Below are 5,421 nucleotides of genomic sequence, written 5' to 3'. Positions count from 1 at the left end.
GCGCCACCATGCCCAGCTAATTTTTTTGTATTTTTAGTAGAGACGGGGTTTCACCATGTTGACCAGGATGGTCACGATCTCTTGACCTCGTGATCCACCCGCCTCGGCCTCCCAAAGTGCTGGGATTACAGGCTTGAGCCACCGCGCCCGGCCTGCTTCTCTTTTTCTTAACCAACTTTTTGTCTTCCCTTCTTTTCCACCTCTTTTCCCTCTTAGGAACAACATGGCTTCTTCTCCAGAATGATGCACAGTAATTCTGTAACTACCTGTCGCTTGAGTCTGACCTTGGTCTTACCCTTTACTCTCACGGGCTTTTGAAGGGACTTCTTTTTAGGATTCCGGAAATATTTTCATTGATACATAATAATTATATAAATTATAGAAATGAGTGATATTTTGATACATGCATACAATGTATAATGATCAAATCAGGGTATTAGGATATCCATCACTTCAAACATTTATCATTTCTTTGTGTTGGGAAGATATCAAATGTTCTAGCTATTTTGAAATATATGATAAATTATTGTTAACTGTGGTAATTTTACTCTGCTGTCAAATAAGAGAACTTATTCCTTCTGTCGAGCTGTATCTTTGAATCCATTAACCAACTTCTCTTCATCCCCCTGCCCGCTACCCTCCTCAGCCTTCAGTAACTGTCATTCTACTCTCTGCCTCCGTGACATCACCTTTTTTATTCCCATATATGGATAAGAACATGTGATATTTGTCTTTGTGTGTTTGGCTTATTTTATTTAACATAATGACCTTCAGTTCCATTCATTTTGCTGTAGATGATGGGATTTCTATTTTTTTCAATGACCAAATAGTATTTCATTGTGTGTGTGTGTGTGTATGTGTGTATACATACATATATTTACGTCCTTGGTGCCTTTGTCAAAATCAGTTTGCTGTAAGTACGTAGATGTATTTCTGGGTTCTCTATTCTGATCCATTGTTCTATGTGTTTATGTGTATACCAGTAGCATGTTGTTTTGGCTGCCATAGCTTTGTAGTATATTTTGAAGTTAGGTAGTGTGATGCCTCCAGCATGATTTTTGTTCAGTATTGCTTTGGCTATTCAGAGTCTTCTGTGGTTCCATATCAATTTTAGGGTTTTTTTTTTTTTCTATTTCTGAAAAGAACGTCGTGGTATTTTGATAGGAATTGTATTGAATCTGTAGATTGCTTTGGTAGTATGGTCATTTTAACAATATTAATTTTTCTGATCCATGAGCACAGTATATTGTTCTGTTTCTGTGTCCTCTTCAATTTCTTTCTTCAGTATTTTATAGTTATCCTTGTAACTATAGAAAGACTTATCCTAAGTCTTTCATCTCCTTAGTTAACTTTATTCCTAGGTATGTTATTTATTTATTTCTTTAGCTATTATAAATGGGATTGCTTTTTTTTTTAGTTTAAAATACATTTTATTTTTAGAAAACCTGACATAGTTTTCTTAAAAATAGTGCCTCCACTCCAAGTAAATCATAGTCAAAGTAAATGAAGAGCTCAAGATTATATCAGTCCCATCCATCTTAAGTACTGGTGTTGTATGGATGACAGGCAACAGTGAGTTATGATGACAGGTGATAGATCCATTATAATTGCAAATTTGTTAATACTTTCCATTTCTTTTTTTTTTTTAAGATGGGGTTTCACCATGATGGCCAGGCTGGTCTTGAACTCCTGACCTCAGGTGATCCACCCACCTCAGCCTCCCAAAGTGCTAGGATTACAGGCGTGAGCCACCGCGCCTGGCGACACTTTCCATTTCTAAATCATCCTTAAAGAAAATCATATATGGAGCCACACCACCCTTATGGTAGTTCAGTAGGGCAACCATGCCATCCAGATTCATGTTTTCACCTATAAAGGACTGGAGTTTTTGAAATTAGCAAGGGTGTGCTTGATCGGTTCTGCAGCCTCTGTCACTGAAGGTTTTACTCTTTCTGGTCTCTATTTTCGAAATTTGCCTTTGATTGATTTCTTGTAACCTTTGATGTACTTTTTGTAGGCTTCTTTTGTGAAGCTGGTTTCCTGTAAGTGAGGTTCCTGACAATATCAACACCAGTAATTACTGTGCTTTAGGTACCTTTGCCCTACGGGCCTCAGCAGAGGCATTTCCACCAATGAGCAAGTCATCAATGTTACCCTGTTACCCTGTGTCCTACTTACCATCTTTCCTTCCACCACCAGGCATAGCCTGTCTCCAATCTCCCAAATCTTGTAAATGTTGGAGAACATACTGTAGCTGATGACGTCTGGGTAGATAATCATGATAGCAGCTAAAGGGAGACCATGGTGGCGTTAACTTAGCAGGAGCCTGGAGCTCAGAGGAAGTGCAGGGTAGCCAGAGTGGCCCTGGGTGGGGAAGTGGGCAGAAATGGGGGCTTGCTTTCTTGATTTATTTTTAGTTAGTTAATTAATGATATCTAGAAACACTATTGATTTCTGTATATTGGCTTGTATCCTTCAACTTTGCTGGATTTAAGTATCATTTCTAAGAGTTTGTTGATAGAGTCTTTAGATTTTTCTAGGTATAAGACCACGTCTTCTGTAAAGAGGGACACTTTCGCTTCTTTTTCAACTTGGATGCCTTTATTTCTTCCTCTTTTCCTAATCGATCTGGCTAGGATATCCAGCACTATGTTGAATAAGAATAGTAAACGTGAGCATCATTGTCTTACTCCATTTCTTAGAAGAAAGGCTTTCAGCTTTTCTCCAGTCAGTATGATGTTAGCTGTGGGTTTGTCATATATGGCCTTTATTATTTTGAGGTATGCTTCTTTTATGCCTAACTTGTTGAGAATTTTTATCATGAAGGATGTTGAATCTTATCAAATGCTTTTTCTGTGTTTATTGAGATGATCATATGGTTTTTGTTCTTCCTTCGGTTAATGTAATGTATCACATTTATTGGTTTGCTTATGTTGAACCATTTTTTGCATTCCTGGGATAAATCCCACTTGATAGTGTTGTATTATATTTTTGATGTGTTGTTAGATTTAGTTTGCTGGTATTTTGATGAGGATTTTTACATCTATGTTTCTGAGTGATATTTTTCTCTCTTTTTTTGTTTTGTCCTTCTCTGGTTTTAGTATCAGGTAATGCTGGCCTTACAGAATGAATTAGAATCTCCCTTTTAATTTTTTGGAATGGTTTTAGAAGAATTGGTGTTAGTTCTTTATAAGCTTGATAGAATTCAGTAGTAAAATGGTCCAGTTCTGGGTTTTTCTTTGTGGGGAGGATTTTTAGTACTGATTTAATCTCATTATTTGTCTGTTCGGGTTTTCTATTTCTTCCTGGTTCAATCTTTAGAAGGTGTTGTGTTTACTGGTATTTAATCAATTTCCTCTAGGTTTTCTGGTTTTTGAGCATAGAGTTGTTCATAGTTCTCTCTGAGGACCTTTTGTATTTCTGTGCTATCTGTTGTAATGTGTCCTTTTCCACTTCTGTTTCTTTGGATCTTATCTCTTCTTTTTCTTGGTTAATCTAGCTAGCAGTTTATGTTTTGTTTATCTTTGCAAATAACCAACTTTTTGTTTCGTTGATCTTTTCTCTCTCTCATTATTTATCATTGTGGTTTGGTGGTTTTCTGTAGCGGTAACATTTGATTCCCTTCTCATTCTCATTTGTGTCTGCTATGCCAGTGAGTTTTATACTCTTGTGTATTTTCTTGATGGTAGACATTATCCTTTCACTTCCAGATGTAGGACTGTCTTAAACATTTCTTGTAGGACTGGTCTAGTGGTGATGAATTCCCTCAGTTTAAAGTACTTCTTTTAAACAAACTAACACTTTTCTCTAGAGAACTTCTTGTTGAATCTAAATGTCCTCCAGCTTGTTCCATTGCAAATTGGCTTATATAATTTGGTCTGAAGATAATTTATCTTAGTGAAGATGATGAACTCCAAACAAAGAAGATGTTAAGAGGCCTTTGAAACTATAAAGCTGTCCCACTGCTGTTGTCCCAAAATATCAACTCTTCGCAAATTATATATGAGTCAACACTACTGCTTACCTGCCTTCTACTTTCTGAGTTAACAGTTAAATAAATGAGTCCAACTTGGAGAAAATCAATTTTCATTTTCTTTTGCAGTTGTCATCTGCAGCAGGACCTCACTTGAGTACTGCCTCTGAGCCTAGGTTCTAAAAGCTAGTTTCAAATTTCCTATTTAAGTTTGTCTGCTGAATATTTTGTGACTAATTCCCTACTTCTCTCATCCTGCAGGGATGCTATGTGGATACTTTAACTTCTTGGAATGATTTTTAAAGATTGGTGTTATTTTGGTAATAATAGTTGTTTTTATTTTGGTAAATATTTAACTTCTATCAGGTCTTCATTAGACTTAAACTAGTTGACTTCAATAGTCATGGAATGCTTTTAACAGTCAAGAAAATAAAAATAGGCTGAGCATGATAGCTCATGCCTGGCATCTTAGGATTTTGGGAAATCAAGGCAGGAGGTTTGTATGAGCTAAGAAATTTGAGACCAACCTGGGCAACATGGCAAAACCCCATCTTTACTAACAATACAAAAATTAGCCAGTCATGGTGCGATGTGCCTATAGTCCCAGCTACGCAAGAGGGTGATTATTGCTTGTACTTGGGAGATCGACGCTGTAGTGAGCCAAGATCATGCCACTGCACTCCAGCCTAGGTGACAGAGTGAGTGAGACCCTGTCTCAAAAAACAAAAACAAAAACAAGCCAAAAACAAGTAAATAAATAATTAAAATAAAAACAAATGTAAAACACTAGAATAATCCTATAGCTCATATTTTGAATGTAAGTCAATAATAAAGTTTCAATGAACTGTTACTCCTTTGAAAAGAGTTCTTCTTGTGAATATAGGTTTCTTAGTGTATATTTCAAGAATAGACAATAAGATAATTTGTTTCTTCCATCCCAAGCTACCTGAGATAAAAGCCTATGTTTTCTAAAATTTAGTTGCTGGCAAGGAATTTGTCTTATCATACTTCTTCAGAAGTTGTTTTCCTAAGCCAGTCGTGCCTGTAATCTCAGCACTTTGGGAGACCAAAATGAGAGTATTACTTGAGCCCAGGAGTTCAAGCCCAGCCTGGGCAACACAGCAAGATTCCGTCTTTAATATTTTTTTTAAATAAAAAAATAAAAATAGGTTGCACATATTGATCTCAGTTTGTGTTAGGTGCATATAAACAAAAAAATAGTTTCTTCATTTTATTAAAGCCTAATTTTTGTATCATTTCTAGTAATGGAGACACCAACATAAGTGCTTGATATGTCTGTCCTGACAATTACAAATCAACATATTTAGTACTTAAAATTACTATTGAACTAATGTAGAATTGTCAAGTCTTTACTAGAAGTAGTAAGTAAAACATAGGGATTGGTTTAATTTTTCAGTACTTATAATTTTGAAAAAAGTAAATAATAT

At 36.0% G+C, this 5,421-nt stretch overlaps 1 pseudogene; it reads right to left on the bottom strand.

Annotated features, from left to right (window-relative positions):
- Positions 1-1,735: 1,735 nt before the first annotated feature.
- On the bottom strand, positions 1,736-2,280 carry LOC108305521 (annotated as a pseudogene).
- Positions 2,281-5,421: the final 3,141 nt, after the last annotated feature.

The sequence above is a fragment of the Cebus imitator genome, unplaced genomic scaffold (genome assembly GCF_001604975.1).
Source record: "Cebus imitator isolate Cc_AM_T3 unplaced genomic scaffold, Cebus_imitator-1.0 Scaffold64, whole genome shotgun sequence".
NCBI lineage: Eukaryota > Metazoa > Chordata > Mammalia > Primates > Cebidae > Cebus > Cebus imitator.
This window is presented reverse-complemented; position numbering and strand designations above follow the sequence as displayed.